The sequence below is a fragment of the Vulpes vulpes genome, unplaced genomic scaffold (genome assembly GCF_048418805.1).
Source record: "Vulpes vulpes isolate BD-2025 unplaced genomic scaffold, VulVul3 u000000647, whole genome shotgun sequence".
In the NCBI taxonomy this organism is placed as follows: domain Eukaryota; kingdom Metazoa; phylum Chordata; class Mammalia; order Carnivora; family Canidae; genus Vulpes; species Vulpes vulpes.
In genome coordinates this window covers 599678-621107 of record NW_027325811.1, presented here as the reverse complement: position 1 = coordinate 621107, position 21430 = coordinate 599678, and positions in this window count along the sequence as shown.

Below are 21430 nucleotides of genomic sequence, written 5' to 3'. Positions count from 1 at the left end.
TCTACTTTCTATTAAACCAAAAGAAGACAGAAACCGAGAAAAAGGAGAACAAAGAATAGATGGAATAAATAGAAAGCAGACAGCAAGGTGGTAAATTTAAGCTCTAATGGGGCACCTGGGTGGTTCAGTCAGTTGAGTGTCTGACTCTTGGTTTCAGCTCAGTTCATGATCTCAGGGTCATAAGACCCAGACCTGCATCAGGCTCCACACTAACCATAGTGTCTGCTTGAGATTCTTTTCCTTTTCCTTTCCTTTCCTCTTCCTCTCTGCTCTTCCTCCCTTTCTCTCTAAAATAAATAAATCTTTAAAAATATTTAAACTCTAACATATCAGTAAGCACATTAAATGTTATTATTTAGACACCCTTAATGAGATTATCAGGATTTGGGGAAAAAAAGCAAAACTCAACTATATTCTTACTACAAGACATGTACTTTTTGCATATAAAGTAATGTGTAAGTTACACATAAAAAGCTATCATGCTGTTACGAACTGAATCGTGTCCTCACCCCCACAAATTTCTATATTGAAGCTCTACCTCCCAATGTGACTGTATTCAGATATAGGACCTTTAAGGAGGTAATTAAGGTTAAATGAATTCATAAAAGCAGACAGGACTGGTGTTCTTATAAGAAGAGGAAGAAAGACCAGAGATCTCTCACACTTTATAAGAGCATACAGAGAAAAAGCCCCGTGAAGACACAGCAAAAAGGGAGCCATCAATAAATCAGAAGAGAGATCTCATCAGACACCAATTTTGCTGGCACCTTGATCTTGGACTTCTAGTCTCCAGAACTATGAAAAAAATAATTTTCTGTTGTTTAAGACATCCAGTTTGTGATATTTTGTTTGATAGCCCAAACAGACTAATACATATGCTAAGATTAATCAAAAGGAAACTGAAGTGGTACATTAATATCAAGTAGACATCAAAGCAAATAACCTCACCAGGAATAAAAAAGGTCATTTTGTAATGATTAAGAGATCAGTCTGTCAAGAAGAATATATGGCAATCCTAAATGTTTATTTTTTTAAAAAAATTTTTCCTAAATGTTTATACTCTTAACAGAAGTAATTCAAAATACATAAAGTTAAAAACTCATAGAACTAGAAAAGTAGAAAAATCTACAGAGATGAAAATATCAATGTTTGTCTCTCAACAATCAATAGAATAGAAAAATCAGTAAAGATATAGAAGACCTAAACAAAATTATCTACCAGTATGACCTAATTGGCATTTATAAAATACTTCACCAAACAACAGCTATCTATATTATATCTATATTCTATTTACTCCATCTATTATTTGTTCCCCTTTTCCTTGTTTCTGCCTTCTTTTGGATTAATGGAATTATTTTTATGGTTCCATTTTATCTCCTTTTGTTGGTTTATTAGCTATAACTTTTTAAAAATGTATATATTAAATGTATATATTAGTTGCTTTAGTAGAAACATCTAGTATACATTTTTAACTTATCATACTCTATCTCCAAGAGATACATTTTATAATATTTTTTATATATTTCATTTTGGATAGTTTCTATTGCTATGTCTTCAGGTTCATTAATCTTTTCTTCTGCAATGTTTAATCTGCTGTTTATCCCACTCAATACAATTTTCATCTCAAACATTTTTTTCATTCCTAGAAGTTTGATTTGTATCTCTTTAACATCTTCCATGTCTCTTCTTAACTTTTTAAACATATGCTATAAAGCTATAATAAATTTTAATTTATTAAAATTAAAATTTATTATATTATTTATTATTATAAATTTAGAATTTATTATTCTCTGTTAATTCTAACATCTACCTCAGTTCTAGTTGATTTCTGTTTCCTCATTATGGTGCTTGGCATTCCTATTTTTTGTGTGTTTTTTGTTTTGTTTTGTCTTATCGTATGCCAGACATTGGGTGTTTTTCCCTGTTGAGTGTTGGATTTTTTTTATTCCTATAAATATTCTTGAGCTGGGCTTTGGGATGCAGTAAATTACTTGGAAACACTTTGATTCTTTAAGGTCATACCCTTAAGATTTGTTAGGCCACAGCAGTGTTTAGTCTAGGGCAAATTTTGTCCCATTTCTGAGGCAAGACCGTTCTGAGCACTGTACCCAATGATCCATGAATTATGAGATTTTTCCAGTCTGGCTGGTGGGAATAGGCATTATGCCCAGCCATATGTGAACATTTGATACTTTCTAATCCTCTAGGTTGGTTCTTTCCTTGGGCTTGTGTTGTTTCGTCATGAGCACGTGCTAATCAGTAGTGTGATGAACACTTGAGAGGAATGCTTTATAAATCTTGCCACCACATCTTTGCATTCATTTGAAGAGAGTATCTTATTAGATTAGCTGATTAAAAGCTTTTTTCTTAATTGGGATCTGGCAATTGTGTTTACTATTTTTCCTATATATGGGTCATCACTATCAACTTTCAGGATGGGGTAAGGATGGTTGTCAAATCCTGCAAGAAACTTTGACTAATTTAAAAAGTCAATGGCCTTTCTCCCTCAGAAATATCACTGCCTGTGGCAGTGATTTTTCTCTTCTATATTTGACTCGGTTATATATTTTCTAATTTGTCTAAGAATGAATATATTTATTTATCGGTGATATCTTTAAAATAATCAGAATAAAATTTTATCTCCCAAAATCACCATTTATATTACTTGTTCCACTTCTCTGGCTGTCTGCCTCTGGGTCAACTGGAAGGCATGGTCAGAAAGGTAGTAAACAGGACTTGCAAAGACTTGTACTGTAGTGGGTGGTAAGGCCTTCCTTTCTCTCCAGCATGATTAACTGCCTCACTTCTTGAGCTGTCACTGTACCAAGTGTCTCCTTTCTTCTCTGGATGAATAGGAGAAGTCAACCCCAGTCCTTTGGAACAAGGTGTACTGGTATTCAATCTTATTTCCTTTGCCTCAACTCATATGCAGATTTTTTCTCAGAACCCTACGGATTTACTTACCCCTTCTTTTTTTTTTTTCCTGTTCCTACTTTATACTGTACGTTACCATATTTGTGTCATTTTAATTAGTCCTGTAAGGCTTCATTTGAACATCAACCCCCTTTCTTACCATTGATGGCTGTGCTGGCTGCCTCCTCTACTTCTCTCAGGCTCTATTACTTTCCCCTCCACCCTTTCTTCTTTTGCGTCTAGAGTCTATTATTACTGAATACATTATTTCATTCTCTTTTTCTTTTTTCTTCTATGGATATCTTGAGATGTTCTCACCCCTTATTTTCCCAGCTTGCTGACATCAGGCAAAGCTAAAGAATCTGAGACAAGACAACTTGGGCTTTGCTTTATCAAGGCAATCTGCTGCTGGCATCTCTCCTTCATTTCCAACTGCTTTACTCTCTTTTTTTTTTTGCCTTTTTCACATTCAAACTACAATCCTTATTTTCCTTTCTTCTATGTATTAGAACTGTAGAACAGAGCCTGGTGCATAGTACATATTCACTAAACATTTGTTGAATGAAAGAATAAATAAATGAATGGAAAAACATTTGGTATTCTTGCTTTTATTTTAGTTCCTGGTACCTGGTCCAGTTAATTCATCATTGTTCATTATGAATATTTTTACAGTTTGCCTGACCTCATGCCCCATGCAAGCCACACATTTTTCATTCTCTACACGAAGCACTGTTGCATCTTGGGCTTTTGCATCTATAATGATTTTCCTTACCATGTGTGTTGGTGTGGGTTTTTCCCCAATGTTTGGGAAGTGAGGGCTTTTGTACACAGAGAGGAATATAGATATTTGAGTAATGAAATAATAATTAACTTAAGTTGTAAATGTGAAACTATAATTTTCTTAGGCCTTTATATTTGCTTTGCAATTCTGATTTTACTTGTAAATCAAGTAATTTTAATAAAATTTAAAACAATCCCTCCAGTTACTTGATTTATATAATTCTAGTAGATTAAAATCCTCTATTCAATTAGTTATATCAATAAGTCATCAATTAAATTCTCCCAAACTTTTCAAAATGTTTATAAGTCAATAAGGCAATTTAGATGCCTGACAAGGCTGACTTAAACCTCAACAATCAAAACCAAAGTACTTGTAAGTCTAAAAATTCACCCTTAAAAACATAACCAATCAAAACATTCAAAGACTGTTTATAAACAGTATCAGATTATTAGAACTTTGCAAGTTAAGATAATAAGAAAGTATCATGAAGGTAAATTTTAGATTCTCTTCATACATCAGATGTTTTACTAACACTTTAAACACACAAGTGATACCTTTTATTCCTAAGCATTAATGTATTAATATTATGGGTCTAACTCCATTATCTTTATTTTTAATTCTAAGCCTCTTGTACTTGTACAATCATATGCCAAAAGAGAGGAGCTGTTTTACCATTCAGGTGCATTGAGTTTACTGGGTTGAAAGACTTGGACTCTGATACAGTTACATATGTATCAGATGTTCAAGAGCAGGACATGGGTCATAGGACTACAAATTTCCAGGATGATTTTACCCAAGCCACAAAGACACACTGAGGACTGTTCTATCTGTCATGTCCTTGTGGGAGCTAAGCTCCTGTCCTTTTGTTGGGATTGATTTGGCAGACTGTGTCCCTTGGCCACTTTAACACTAAATTACACATTTAACCAAATCTTTTGTAATATCTTAACATATTTTAACACATTTCTTATCTTTTTTGGGGTAAATTATGTACTCTTGTTTAGGTTGCCATAAATTGCCTTCATCAGTTAGATTCTTCATTTCTTTCAAGCTTTTCTTCATCGACTTTTTTGGTTGTAAATTTGAAAAATTCCAAACTGTTAGATCACATAACTGAAAAGTGGCAAATTCAGGTATGTATGAATCAAGAGGTTAAAACAATAAAATAAGAGCAACAGGAATATCACTGTCCATCTGTCACTTCCTCCTTCCCTCTATTTTGATTCTTCTTGTCTAGATTTGGGCTTATTCTGCATCTTGGTCTACATGATAATAACAAGGTTCCAGGCAGCTCCAGGCTTTTTTTTTTTCTTTTTTAAGATTTTATTTATTTATTCATGAGAGACACAGAGAGAGGCAGAGACACAGGCAGAGGGAGATGCAGGCTCCCTGCGGGAGCCTGATACAGGATTCAATCCCAGGATCCCAGGTTCACAACCCAAGCCAGAGGCAGACGCTCAACCACTGAGCCACCCGGATGCCCCCAGCTCCAGGCTTATACAGTACTGACAGCTAACAATCTCAAAAGGAGAGACTCTTTGTCAGCATCCATATCATTCCTTCAGAAAATCCTGACTGGCCACACCTGGGTCATATGTCTTCCTCTAGACCAATTATTGTGGCCAGGAAATAGGGTATTCTGAGTGAACACTGTGGATCACAAGTCTATCCCTCTGGCATGGCTGTTGGGATCTCTTGATTGATAGACTCAAAGGAATCACCTGCAATTGGAGAGGGGGAATTTTCTCCAGTAAGAAATGCTAGACAAACAAAAAAGTGGCACATGCCCACTACAGTACAGAATATATTCAGATAATTTTATGAGATTCATGTATATCAAGTCTTGGCTGTTCCTGCTGCCTGCTATAAACTTTGTCCCAAATGTAAAAGCACTTGGCAAATGCTTAAGTCAATCCCTTCTTCCTTGGCATAGCACTATTTCATTTTTGTATTGCTCAGTTACAAATCTGTCTTCTGCTTTTCCTGGAACTGCTAATACATTACAGTCTTTACCCAAGCCATCCAAGGTCTCTTATATTTGTTTTTAATGTAGAAGCATTACCAAGTTTTTCCAAAATTCTATCCTCTGTCCTATACATAAATATTCTCTAGAATAAATCCTGTTTCCCAGATGAACCAAATTCCTAGGGATCTGAATTACTGAAAATGTGTCCCTTTAGGCTTATTCCAATTCAAATAATAAGTTGAATTTCAGTACATAATCATACTGCTAGCTGCTTCTAAAATGGATCCTTATGACAAGTTTTCTCTATGAGACCTTTCTTGCTTTTATCTTCCCTGTCAGAAGATGCAGAGCTGCTTCGACTTTCCTGTCCTCTTGGAGTGACGTTAATAGTAACAGTAAAGTGACTAATATGTATTGAGTAAATTGATGATGCTGTTGTGCTTATCTTATATGCTTATCTCCTTTGAACCAGACAACATGCCATGAGGCAGATGTCAGGTCTCTATTTTACATAGAGGAAAACAATCTCAGAGTGGTGACTTGCCCAAGATCATATTGCCAGTAAGTACAGTATGTAAGATTTAGAACTATCAGTGCAACCACCAAGACTATCCTCTTTTCCCTGTGGTTGGACACATTGGGGCTATCACCTTTATTTCCCTTTTCTTATTCCTCATTCTCCACCTTACTGAATTCACTTTCCATCTTCCTGCCTGCTCTAATTCTTCAATCTTTCTACCCTCCTCTCTTACAAAGATCGCATTTGACTTCCTGATAGCAGGCACTTAATAAACAACTGTTGAGTACATAGTTGTGTTACCAGCTCACTGAACAGTCTAAACTCATGCTCTCATAGTGATGGCCATTTGATCCCATCAACATTCCCTGTAAGGAAAGGTAAGTGTTATTTTTCCCATTTAAAGTATAAGGGAATTAAATATAGAAAAAGAATAAGCAGAGATCTAGGGTGTCAACTCTGTGGCAAAGAAGTGGAAATGCTGTGGAACAGATCATATTCAGACTTTCGAAAACCCAGAAAAGGAACTGGTCTGTTTCATTTAGAGTAAATGCCCATATTCTTTTCATGGTTTAATCCTCTTCTCTTTTCTCTTCTTCATCGGGTTCAGGCCCAGAGCCTCAGCCTGTTCCTCTAATAGGCCCTCATTATGCCAGGTCTTTTCCCTTTGCTCCACCTGAAACCTCCAGAAATGGATGTGGCTCTCTCCCTCACCTCCTTCAGCATTCCGCTCATATATCTGCCTCATAGTGAGGTCTTCCCTGGCTACATATTTAAAATTTCATTCCCCTTCCTTCTGGATTCCTTTTCCTCCTTTCCTATTTTGCTAGTCTCCAAAGAACTAAGTGCTTGTTAAACTAGTATTACAATTTTCAGTTTTCTGACTCCCTCCACTAGAATGTATGCTCCATGAAGGCAAGAATTTTGCCTGTTTTGTTTACTGCTTACCCCCCAGCACAGGGGGGAACAGGAACAGGAACAGTGACTAATATACAGCAGGCATTATGGAACTGATGAATGAGTAGACAAAGATCTTCATTCATTTTTTTCAGGAGACACTGACCACAAAAAGGAGAAGCCTCCCCAAACCTCCCTTTGCACAAACACCTTGAGGAGGAGAGACAATAAAAGCCCAATGCCAAATATGAAAATAATATCAGAGGCATGAATAGAGTATGAAAGAGCAGTATAAATAACTGCCATGATTGCTACATCACTGGAAAAGCTCAGCTGGAGACAGGAAAGATTTTTGAGCCAGGTTCAGCCAGGGAAAGACAGGCAAGGAATTCCAGAGATGGAACCCTTCCCCTCTGCTCCACCCCCAAGACTTTGCCTCCTGTTATCTGAGTAATAAGAAGGCAGGCCTGTCCCTCTTATCCTGGGAGTCAGCAGGGCAGCCTACAGAAAACTTACATACATACCAAACAGTATATTATCTCTCATTTCATATGAAATTTACTTGCATATTTGGGAGCAAATCCTGTTAATATGCGAGCACTAATTTTGGAATACAATCATTTATGTCTGAGGCTGGCAGCTCTGTTCAGGAGGAAGGTTTGCTGGCAAAGGGAATGGCACTGTTCTCTTCTGACGCTCCACAGTGTGCCACCTGGCACACGATGTTTTTTAATTCATTTGTTTGTTTGAAATTTAAATAAAACCCTTATTGGGAAGTTACTGTCAAAATCTCAGGAAAAATCTCAAAAAAAGGAAAGGACCATCACCACGGACAGAAGTTGGAAAGAGATGCCATGAAAAAAATCATATTGAACTTCCTACAAGCCTTATGCTTTGCCTTAATAAAAGCACAGTCCGGATAATGCACAATGCTACAAAGATTAAAGGAGGAGCTAAATCCAGAAACACATGACACTGACTTTGTGTGCTAGCATTCCTACAAGGGAGACTCTGGAGATGGGCAAGGCTGAAGGCTGAAGGTCAACGGTGCTCAAGGGTTAGATGGGTATTGTTTATTCAGTGTATAAGCACTTTAAGAAAATTCCGTTCATCCAATAACCGATTTTATATCAATGTTATTGGTATGTAGGGAAATACCTGATGTGTCCTTCAACACACTAGGAAAATACCTACTCTTAAAAATTTTCTCATGAGAAAATTCATTTTAACTTAAACCTTTCCCATCTACACACACACACACACACACACACACACACAATTTTTTAGGTAAGTTGTCAAACAAATGTTTAAATCCTGCTATCTAGGATCAGCCTTTGAATGGTAGTTGCAAACATACACATCATCTCGATTAGGGGTCAGCACAGTATAGCTCCATGTCACAAACCTGACTGCCTCTGTTTTTGTAAATGGTATTTTGTTAAAACACGACCATTTATATATTGTCCATTATCTATGGCTGCTTTCTTGAGAATGGCAGAGTTGAGTAGTCAAGATAGAGACAGCATAGTTTGCAAAGCTTAAGATATTTGCTATCTGGCTCTTTGCAAAAAAATGGGTTTGGGATTCCTAATCTAGTAGATACAAATTTCTGATATAAAGTCTATGATTAACTTCACTCTTAAACTAGCCCATTTTTCTAGGGTAGCTTGGATACTAGTATATAATAAATTGTTCTTCAAAAATAGCAATGTGGTTGTGTCTGTATATTAATTGTTACCATTTCCCTGATTTTATTAAATTCTATCAGATGAAAATGTTATTCTGTAAAATAGAGTTACTGAACAGTCTAGATAGCACAGTGTGAGGGCCAATGGCAAGACACTGCCCACAATGGGAGCCCACGCTGCCCAGTGAAAGTGAGGTGGCTAGGAAAATGGGGGGAGGGGTCACAACTCCCTGAATCTCCTCAAGCGCATATATTTTGCAGCTGTGGTGCCAAGAGACCGACCAACTGCTTGGAATGCCAATGAGTGAAGCCAAACAGAAAGGAGAGTGTGAGGCAATTTTTCTAGTGAAAAAGTATTCTTCCTTACAAATTTGAAATAATTTCTCTTTTGTATTACATTCATTTTTTCCTCTTTGAAATAACACGATTTCATCTTCTACCAAATGTTTTCCTTCCTTTTGATTTCTGCATCAAATGAAAATTAATTCCTTCACCTGGTTCACACAAGACAGTTCTACAGGCTTAAAGTGCACGATAAAAGAAGTTTAAATGGATCAATTTTTTCAGTAGGTGAAAATGGTAAAAATGCCAAGCTGAAATTTAAAAAAAATTTTTTTTTTGTATTTTTCATGGAATTGAAGGTGGAGGCACTGGTAAGCCAAGCAATTTGAAGGCAATAGCACGTAGCTCAGTTCACGGGCTGTATCATGTTTCCTCTCTCCATCCTGGGGGATGATGAGATCCATGCTTGCCAGTTAGTAGTTCTGAGACCAAGGACAAGTCACTTCTATTTTTGGAGGGGGCTCAGTCACCATGATGGTCAAGAAAGAGTCACTTTTGCTGTTGACGGGTCTCCCAGAGGACTGAAGGGAACTGAACTGAGATGTTCTGTGGTGTTTGCCTTTGTCAGCAAAACCTCACCAGAATCTCCACCAGTAGCTGGTGATGGGGAAGGAAGGAAGTGAAAGTAAAATCAAGCATTTTTGTTGCTATTTAAAAGCCACCCCAGGAACAAGACTTGCAGGGTAAAAAGTTGAAACTAAATGAAGCTTTCAGTTTTCTGTGGGTTTCAGGGATTGAAATTAGCCTGAGGGCTCCCCTTTTGTCTCTCCCCTTGTAGCAGTGGTTACACCCGGGGTTGGCAGGAGATAAAATGCTGCTGTGCACACTGAAAACTGCTTGTGCGATAGCCAGGGTCTCTCTGAAGCTAAAGTGCCCCAGCCACTTCTACTTTTTTTTTCTTTTTTTAATACTCCTGGTATGCTGCAAAGTGAAATGCCAAAACAGAATTGCAAACAATGTGCTGCATATTTTCCACACAGACGTTAAAGTTAGAAAAAAAAATTAGTAATTTTTAACACATGCATTTTTTATTTTTTAACACATGCATTTTTTAAAAAGATTTTACTTGTTTGACAGAGAGTACAGTATGAGAGAGCCTAAGCATGGGGAGGGGCAGAGGGAGAGGGAGAAGCAGACTCCCCGCTGAGCAGGGAGCCCTACACTGGACTCAGGACTGGATCCCAGGACCCTGACATCACGACCTGAGCCACCCAGGTGCCCCGTAAACAAATGCATTTACGTAAGTGCCACATGTTTATCTTGTTTTTCAAAAGGTTATAGCATTTATAAGCGATGTTTATGTAGGCTGTGCTAGAGAGAAGGTGACCCAAACTTAAGAGAGTGTGATGAAGGACTCCTTCCAGTCACAGGAGTGAATGTTACTGCACGTATAGGCTCCTTTGGGAATGATGCCAAGTCTTTGAGACTCTCTCAAATCTGGAAGTCTGGATGAAAAGGCTCTCTGGCCCTCCTTCCCTCAGCTGCTCCAGCTTCACCACTGAGACCAGAAGTTTTGTATGTAATTATGACTGGGGAGCAGGGAGGAGGAAAATAAGGGACTATGAAGAGGTCCGCCATGGGCTCCTTCCACAGATATTTTTCAAGTGCCCCCTATGTTCACAGTGCAGGATTCAGCTCCTATTCAGGGTTTGAATGCGGGCAGTTTTATTCTCTGTGTTATCAAGCCTTTCTAAACCTCAGTGGCCTCATCTGCTGCCTCATTTGCGAGGTATCTTGTTAGTGGTTGTGAGGATTCAGTGACTTATACGTGTAAAGGTATCAGAACAGTGCCTGGCATGGTGAATGAGCAATAGAAAATTCCTTGCCCTCAGAAAGCTTAAATTCCAGTTCCTTACTGCATTATGCTCTCCATTCTCCCCTCTGCACCTACCTAAACAATTGCCTTGCACTATATAAAGAGATTTGGTAAAACACAGGTAAATGTGACTCCACTGATAAGGGTGAGGGAAAAAAGCATCACTGTATTAAAGAAACTCTCTTAAAAATTCATTAATCAGCCATTCAACAAGCAATGTGTTAGGCACTGTGTAGGGGCTGCTGATATCCAAGTGATCAAACCAGGAATGGTCCTGTGCTTGTGGGTGGGACGGATACTAAATAGATAAATCTGGCGGGCACTGAGGTGGGCACTTAACAGGATGAGCACTGGGTGTTATTCTGTATGTTGGCAAGTTGAACACCGACAAAAAATAAATTTATTAAAAAAATAGATAAATCATTTTGCATAATGTCAACTTTTTGTTGAAGTATAAAGTGCATACAGAAATTGCAGGAATAATAAGCATACAGCTTAGCTCATTTTCACAAAATCAACACACATACAGGGGAGCCCTGGGTTGCTCAGCGGTTTGGCACCACCTTCGGCCCAGGGCCTGATCCTGGAGACCCAGGATTGAATCCTGCGTTGGGCTCCCAGCATGGGGCCTGTTTCTCCCTCTTCCTGTGTCTCTGCCTCTCTCTCTCTCTGTGTCTATCATGAATAATAAATAAATAAAGAAATCTTTAAAAAAAAATCAACACACATACACATAATTCCTAGATCAAGAATGAGATCTTACCAGCATCCCAGAAGTCTCCCTCTGCCCACTTCCATTCATGGCACACACATACCACCCACCCTCCGCCCAGGTAAATATTATTCTGAATTTCTAAAACCACAGATTACTTTAGCCTCTTTTTAACTTTTATAAAAAAGCTATCATGCCATGTACTTTTTTGTGACTGGCTGTTTTCTATTTTTTAACTCAGTGTTATGTTTTGATATTCATTCTTTTTGCATCTAAGTTGTAATTTATTCTCATTCCTGCATATTATTCTACTGTATGAATGAATATACCATTATTTGTGTATCCACTCTACTGTTGGGGATTTGGGATGTTTCCAGTTTGGGAATATTATAAATAATACTGCAGTTGACATTCTTATATGTACCATTTGTTGAATATATGCATGCATGTCTGTTATGTATATACTTAGGAGTGAAATTGCTGAGTATAAGGTCTGGGTATGATCGGTTTTAGTACACACTCTCAAACAGCTCTCCAAAGCGGTAACAATTTGCACTCTGGTCTACAGAGTATGAGGCGTCTGATTGCTCCACATTGTCTATCTCTTTCACTTTAGCCATTTTGGAGGGTATGTTGTGGCATCTGCTTTATGATGTTAATCTGCCTTTCCCTAGTGATGAATGCAGTCGAATGCCTTTTCATGTTTATTTTCTGTTTGGATAACTTCTCTTGTTCTCTTGTAACTTCTCTTGTGAAGCATCTACTTTGACATTTGCCCATTTTTCTATTGAGTTCTCTTCCTTTTTCTTAGTGATTTGAAGGGGTGCTTTATAGATTCCAGATGGTAAGAGATCTTTCACGGATATATGCATTGAGAGTCTCTTCTGTCGGTGTATGGCTTATCTTTTTACTCTCAATGGTATTGAAGGACTGAAATTCTTAATTTTAATGTAATCCAATTGATCAATACTTTTTCCCTTTATGGTTATTGCTTTTCTGTGTCTTAAGAAATCTTTGCCTTAGGCGGTTCTTGTGGAGGCTGCTAGTGCGAGACTGGGAAATTGTTATGCACTATGTAGCCTGGACTAGCAAACAGTACAGTCAGGATAGCTAATGGTGTCCCCAAGAAACCAAAGGGCAAGATGCCTATTCATGCCTTCTTTGTGAAGACACACTGGGAGGGACATAGGAAGGCAAATCCAGAGACCCCTGTGAACTTTGCCTTTTCCAAGTGCTCTGGGAGATGCACTATAGTGTGTGGGGAAGAGAAATGTAAATCCAATGAAATGGTAAATGGCACTATGATCAGGAAATTAAGGCTAGTGACCAGCTAACAAAGGCAAGAAAAAAGATCACAAAATTCCCAAATTTTTTCATACTTTATCTGGCTTCTTCCTCTTCTACTTAGAACTCTGTCCAAGATCAAATCCACACACCTACACATTTTCATTGAATATGCAGCCAAAAAAACTGGCAATATAGTGTACAGAATTCCTAAAACTTCTCCATAAAGATATTCCACCTTAATCCCTGGAACCTACGGATGTGATGAGACATCACTCAGTCCTGTGATTATTGTCTATGGCAGAGTTGGCCTTAAAACAGGAGATTATCTGGATGGACGTGATTTAACCAAAAAAACCTTTCTACACAGAGAGCTTTCTCCAGCTGATGGAAAGGGAAGTCAGAGAGATTTGAGGAATAAAAGGGATTTGATTCGAAGATGCAGGAGGCCACATGAAAAGGAATTCCGGAAATTTTAAAGAGGTAAGAAAGGGTTCTGGCCAGTTGCCATCAAGGAAACAAGGTTCTCAGTCCTACAACCACAAGGAACTTAATTCTGCTAACCACTTGAGGGAGCCTGGAAGGGATGCCTACTCAAGCTTGCAGATGAAGATCCAGCCTGGCTGATAACCTGATTTCAGCCCTATGATGTGGTGCTGGTTCAAGCTGCAAAGTTTGTAGTAATTTGTGCCACAGTGATAGAAAAATTAAGCGAGAATAATTTGGGGAATAATTTGACTGACAGTGAGAAGCCACCTTATGATGAGACAACAAAGTTGAAGAAGATGAAGGACAACAACGCTTCCAAGTATAATCTAAAGCAAAATGGCATTTTAGCCATCTAACATTCCCAGGGAAAAGAGTTGAGGAGGAAGGTGAAGAGTAGGAGAATGGGGTAAAGAGGATGAGGAGGAAAGTAATTAATAGAACTGTGTATCTGCTTTCATGTGAATTACACATCGAACAAATACAGTAATTGACTCACTTTTTATTTGTTCTCATTGAATTATACACCAAACAAATGCTGTAATTGACTCAACTTTTATTCGTTCTCATTGAATTTGATCCCATAACTGGAAATTGTCACACTGTAGGTTTTTTTTTTGTTTGTTTGTTTTAAAGATTTTTTATTTATTTATTTATTTATTTATTTATTTATTTATTTATTTATTTATTTATGATAGACACAGACAGAGGCAGAGACACAGGCAGAGGGAGAAGCAGGCTCCATGCTGGGAGCCTGATGCGGGACTCGATTCCTGGACTCCAGGATCACGCCCTGGGCCAAAGGCAGGCGCCAAACTGCTGAGCCACCCAGGGATCCCCCTCACACTGTAGTTTTTGACGTGTTCTCGAAATTGCAAGTGGTTTCCATGAAGTGTTTAGGGGTGTCACAAGCACCCAGAAATTCTATCAAAGGCGTTTGTATTTCTAAATATTTTTGGGGTCCCTGGGCGGCTCAGTTAAGCATTCAGCTCCTGATTTCAGCTCAGGTCATGATCTCAGGGTGGTGAGATCAAGTCCCCAGCAGGGCTCTTTGCTAACTGTGGAGTCCACTTAAGATTCTCTCCTCTCCCTCTACCCCTCCCCCTCTTGCGTGTGCCTGTGAGTGCACACCCTCATGCTTGAACTCTTTCTCTCTCTCTAAAAAAATAAATAAATAGACACGCCTGAGTGGCTTAGCTGGTTAAGCCTCAGACTCCTGATTTCGGCTCAGGTCACAATCTCAGGGTCCTGGGATCAAGCCCCACAGTGGGCTCCACACTCAGCAGTAGGTCTGTTTCTCCTCCTGCCCCTCTGCTCCTCAGGCGTGCTCTCTCTCTCTCTCGCTCTCTCTCAAATAAAAAAAAAAAAAATTTAAACTAACTAAATATTTTAAAAATAAGACTCTCTTTTGTTGTCCTCATTCCATGACCTTGAGATTTGTGTGAGTGGGCAGGAAAATGTTCCTGGAATTTAAAAAAAAAAAAAAACATTTGTAGTTTGGTTGTAAGGTAGTGTCATCTGTTAGAGATCCTGTTAGGAACTGTACATACCTGTAGTTTGCAAGGAGAGCACATCACCCGAGACAACCTCTTGCAGTCCCTGCTGGGTACTGCACTGTGGGAGGGAGAGGGGGTGAGGAGGGTGTTTGCACCTTTTGCAGGAGATTCAGGAATAAGGCCAAACCTGTCGATGCTTCAGGTTGTCTGGATCTTCCCTGGTAGTGACATAACATTCTGCTGACATTGGTAGCAGTGGAAAAGGGGTCTCAGCTGGCTCGAGGTGTCTTCCGGTTTTTTTTAATTTAAATCTGATAGTTTGAAAACAAACTGTAAAACTCTTCATTGTCAGAAAAGCGAATAGCGAGTGGGGCCCCTGGGTGCCTCTGCAGTTGAGCATCTGTCTGCCTCTGGCTCGGGTCATGACCCCGGGGGTCCTGGGATCGAGTCCCACATCGGGTTCTCTGCCTCTCTGTGTGTCTCTCATGAATAAATACTTTTAAAAATATTTTTTAAAAATGTGAAGAGCCACCGCTCCAATAAAAGTGCAGAAGCCTTCTGACCTTAAAACACACAATTTGCAACATTCTGGTGGTTTGTTTGGGGGTGGTGGTGAGGAGGGGGTATATTTAGAATGCCAGGACTTTCTTTTTAGGTACACGCTTCGGGGAAGCACAAGAGAACACAGAAGAGCGCATGGAGAGCCCGCGTGGAGCTCTAGAAGTTTCCATAAGCTGAGCACAGCCGGCGAAAAGCAGCGGGTGGAGCGCCCTCCCTTCATTCAGGCCTCCCCTCAGGTCGCGGCGCCCCGTCTCCCCACAAAGGCAACCCCAGCCCGCACCCTTAATATCAAAGTTGTCGACTTCCCTCAGAATGCTCAGATGTTTTTGAAGCAAAAATGGGGAGTATCTTTTTTTTTTTTTTTAAACTGGGGGAAATTTTTTTTTTTTTTTTTTTTACCTCAAGGTCATTGAAGATCTTTTCCTGTTTCCTCCGAGAAGGCGCCTTCTCTCACTCCCGGGCAGGCGGGCCTTGAGCCCTCTCACCTCCACTTCCGGCGTGGTGGCGGCGCGTGCGCAGACCCCACGCAGGCTCGCGCGGCCCCGCCCCTCCACTGCCCCCGCCCCCAGGCCTCTCCTCTCGCGAGACTGCAGAAACCTCCACGGGATTTTCAGAGACTTTCTGACTTTTATTTATTTTTTTAAGACTTTTTTTTTTTTTTAAAGACTTTATCTATTTTATTCATGAGACCCACAGAGAAAGAGAGAGAGAGGAAGAGACACAGGCAGAGGGAGAAGCAGGCTCCATGCAGGCAGCCGGATACGGGACTTGATCCCGGGACCCGGGGTCACGCCCTGGGTCGAAGGCAGATGCTCAACCACTGAGCCACCCAGGGGCCCCTTTTCTTTTCTTTCCTTTTTTTTTTTTTTTTTCCTGTTTCTATGAGTCTATTTTGGAATGTTTTTTTGTTTTTATTCTACATGTAATAGTATATAGTGTTTGTCTTTCTCTGGCTCATCTCGCTTAACACGGTCCATCCAAGTTGTCATGAAGGGCAGGGGATGCATGTGCACCTATACCTGCATCTACATCTCTGTACATTCCCTCCTCCTCTTTATCCATTGATTCACTGACGGACACTGTTATTTGTCCAATTTGTTTTTACACCTTGCAGATCTCCGATGTCCTGTTTTCATTTCCTTTGGGTATGTACCCAGGTGTAGAATTGTGGGATCATGTGGTAATTCTATTTTTAAGTTTTTGAGGAACCTGCATGCTGTTTTCCATAGCGGCTGAACGAGTTCACACTCGTTCCAACAACAGGGCATCAGGGTCCCCCTTCCTCCACATCCTCACCAACACTTGTTTTTTCTTGTCTTCTTGATGGAAGCCATTCTAACAGGTGTGAGGCAATAGCCTACCGTGATTTTGACTTGTATTTCTCTGATTATTAGTAATCTTGAGTGCCTTTTCGTGTGCCTGTTGGCCATTTAGATGTCTTTTTTGGGAAAATGTCCAATCACTTTTCTCTGCCCATTTTTTGAAATTTAAATTCAATTAATTAACACATAATATATTATTGGTTTGTAGAGGTAGAGGGCAGTGATTCATCAGTCTTATATGACACCCGGTGGTCATTCCATCACTCAGTTACCCCATCCCCATACCCCCCCTCCCCTCCAGCAACTCTGTTTCCTATAATTAAAAGTCTCTTATAGTTTGTCTCCCTCTCTTCTTTCTTTCTTTCTTTTTTTTTTTTTAAGATTTTATTTATTTATTCATGAGAGACACGGGGAGAGAGAGGCAGGCTCCATGCAGGGAACCCGATGCGGGACTCGATCCAGGGACTCCAGAATCATGCCCTGGGCTGAAGGCAGATGCTCAACCACTCAGCCACCCAGGTGTCCCTCTCTCTCTGATTTCATCTTATTTTATTTTTCCCACCCTTCCATATGATCCTCTGTTTTGTTTCTTAAATTCCGCATATGAGTGAGCTCATATGATAATTGTCTTCCTCTGATGAACTTATTTCACTCAGCATAATACCCTCTAGTTCCATCCACGTCTTTACAAATGACAAGTTTTCTTTTCTTTTTCTTTTCTGATGGTTGAGTAGTAGTCCACATATAATATATACACCACATCTTCTTTATCCATTTATCTGTCGATGGACATCTGCCTCTGCCCATTTTTAAATTGGATGGTTTGTTTTTTTGTTATTGAGTTACAGGAGTTTCCTATAGATTTGGGGTATTAACCACTTATCAGATGTATGATTTGCAAATTTTTTTCTTCCATTCCATACGTTGCCTTTTAATTTCCTTGATGGTTTCCCATGCTGTGTAGAGCTTTTTAATTTGATCACTGTCTTCTGTAGAACTTGCTATAATTTCTCATAAGCACACCTGAGCCTTGAGCACTTCAAAAGTGCATTAGCGAAAGAAGTCAGCGGCTTAACATCTAAGCCCACTTTCCCCATTAGTCCTTCATTTGGCCTGATAACAAGTTAATTTAGCCTCTCAAGATCCCAATTTCCCTGATCCTGGCATTTCTTCTTCCTTAAAAGCAGGATCCTATCTTTTAAGTGCTTTAACCCCTTGGAACAAAAGGCATCCTCTCACTAACTTGGGCCCTTTTAAAAAAAAATGCCACAGAAAGTCTTTTCCCTTATTTAAAATGATGTGTGTATGCTTGAAAATCAAAACAGTAGTTTATTTTTAAAGATGAGGAAGAAGCAAAAGAAATTCCCATAAGGCTACTTGCCACCCAGAAACTACTGAGACACAATCCCTAAAGAAAGGATATCTAAGGCAAATGTCACTTTGTCTTCACACAATTTCTTCTATAGTTGCTTCCAAGTCCACTCCAGCAGCTGGAATATGAACACAGATTTATAGAAGAACTCATTTGTCGGAATTGTAATTAGAAGCCATCAGTTAATATTATCGTATGATAAAAGCTGAGCTTATCTCGATAAAATCCTGGGATGGAATGGAGTTCTGGGTACCTTTTTTCTGTCTCAGGCTTAAATTTGCGAATGACAACATCTAGTTGTCAAGAGAGAAGTCTTCGAAAACAAATCCAAGGTGGATTGGAGTGGGATGATCCTTAGGTAAAGAAAGAGAAGGATGTGCTTGCTGCCTGGCAGCTGGCCTCCAGCTGATGAAAGTCTGTATAGTGTAGGACAGGCAGGGGCCAGCAAATCTGAGTGATCACCCCTTTGGGAATAAAATACATACATAAGTAATTGAAATTCCCTTCTAAAGTAGGGTCAGAAGAAAATGAATGTTGTCGAGATGGGAGCCAACACCCAGAGATAACCTCAGCTAATAGAGGATGTGATGGCTCAGAAGATAAACAAAATAACGTGTAGGAGAACTGCAAGAAAAACAAATGAAGGGAAATAGGGAGGGAATAAAACACAGGATGAATTGGAAGGAAGTGACTACTTGGGGACAAGCCAAGGAAAAATACGAACAACAAAGAAAAAAAGAAAAGAGCTTCCCACTCTAGTGGGGGATGATGACACTGGGGGAGGCTCTGCAGGTGGGGCTGCAGGAGGAATATGGGAAATCTCTGTACCTTGTGCTCAGTTTTTGCTGTGTACTAAAAACTGCTCTGAAAAAAATATTAAGTCTTTAAAAAAAAAAGGAACTTAAAAAAAAAGCCAATCAAACACACAATGCTGTGATTGCTCTGGTGGGGGATGGGGAGGAGTGTTAGCCTTCATTAGAAAAGCATCTCACTGAAAGGCTTGGACCTTGACCTCTTTTTCATTTAACATTAGGGAATATCTCTCTTGGGATTTGGGCTCCAGGGAAAAAAAGACAGAACAAAACAAAACAGACACAGCCGCAAAGAACAGAGAAAGGCCAAGAAGAGGAGTGGAGAAACCACCACAGGAAGTCTCTCAACAGGATCCCTGTCTCTCTCTTTCTCTCTCCATCCTCTGGTTTCCATGCCCACTCCTTCACGTCCCCCCCTTCATTGTTTGCCATGCTTCTTCATTCTTTCATGAAACGTGTCCACTGGTCACTTCTGATATTTTATTCTCCTCATCCAATTGCCATAAGGAATAAATCTAGGAAATAGGATAATAGTAATAAAACCAAAGGCAGATGATAATATATACGGCTATATATTACATGTATTATCATAAATGATTTATTGTGGAATATCTCCCATTGCATGTTATATCTGTTAATGCATATTAATATTGAGAATAAACATATACCATTCTCAAAAGTCTTTTACCATAAGACATGAAGAGACTCTGGATTTGACTTTTATCTTAGCACTTGAAAGGTCATAGTATCTTTAAAGACATTCTAACTCTTGGTAGATCTTAGAACCACCATCCTGAACCTGTACAATTTCTGTGTTATCATCATTTTCAAATGCCAATTTCCTACATTGTAGTACAATGAGACTGTCAAGCAAGTTATACTCATAAATATAATGATACTTTGTACTTTTAAAGTAGTATACTCCTAGGACCAGAATTTCCCAAGCTTCCTTGCAAGCCAGGCAAATGTACTTGCAATTTTATAGCAGAGAAAATTGAAATACAGAGAAGTTAAAAGCTTGAGCCAGTGCCTTACAGCAAGTCAGAAATAAAACTGGAACTAAAGGGAAATAAGTCCCCCTCAACGTTGGATTTCCTGTACAGAGAAACATGAAATAAGAAGGAAAAGTTATAAATTAGGGCTGTGAAAGTATTTTAATCAAGATTCTATATATTTACCAATTAAAAGCAAATATTTCATAAGTAATGCCATTTAAGAGTAGTGCTTGTAAAGAATAACATGGTTTTGTTTGATAATTTGCTTCTTGATTGCTAATGAAAATTTGTCATGTAAACACACATTTTCATGCTTTTCATGCAAGATGGAGAAAATGAAATGAGCTTAAAAACGATTATTAAATTAGTTTCAGGTGTGGATTTACGCTGGCAAATACCATACTAGTTATCATTTACCTTTTTGGGAGATGACAGATCAGTTAAGATGATGTCTGTAATTTTCAAGAGTCCTTTAAGCTGCTATTAAAGGTAAAGCTGCGTGCTGTAGATTAAAAAAGGCTTTGTTCAGCAGTCAAACATAGGGCATTTGCTTCGAATTCCTAGGGCTCCTAGTAAGGCAAACCAAAGCATGAGATTGCTAGGCTGACTAGCATTCCAATCCACACACTGATGGGAGCACTAAAATCTGAAGCTATTATGGGCGGATGGAGAGGACAGCCAGGGCAGGCAGGGGTGGTGCGTAGGGATTTGGAATATGGAATCTGTTCTGCTGTTTGCCCTGAGGTGGTGTCAGACCCACAGATGCGAAAATAACAGGTGGGTGCCGTGTGTCAGTGCCCCACTAGTGAATTGCTGGCCTGCACCCACGAAATTCTGCAGCTCTTTGTAATGCACAGCTCCTAGCACTAGGCTGTGTTGATTCTATGAAAGGAAATTAGATTTGAGGTCAGATGACCCACATCGAGATCCTGTATGGGCTGAGTGGCTTTGAAGGAGTCACTTGACCTGTCTAGACCCTTTGTTTTCTATACAAAGAGGATAACAATATCTCAGGGCATTGCTGTTCTGTGTCACACTGTTGCCCTCTGGTTCTACCTCCCTTTTTCCTCGAGCACCTCACTCCTGAGAGATCTTTTTAACCAGCTATAAATTATACACCGTGTCGTTCACCGGGCTCATGTCATAGGCCCCTTGCTCAGAAAGGCCCTAAGCTAAGTTTAACGCTCTGCTGTTGTCTTCAAATCCTAATTTTCAAGCAAGTGGCTTACGCACTACAAATTAGGTGGTCAGGGCTGCCTGTTATGTTTCTCTATGTGATAAAAAATGTCTGATTTTCAAATTTCTTGGAATTTGCTTCATTCCTAATCATCTGCTTTGAGCATCCTGCTGTAGCATGTACTAATAAATTACTGTTTTTGATGAAAAGACTTTGTAACCAACATATGGTTTGTGTGTTTTCTAGATCAGGAAAAATGCAGAATTCTGACTCAATGATTAATTCTCTCTAGAC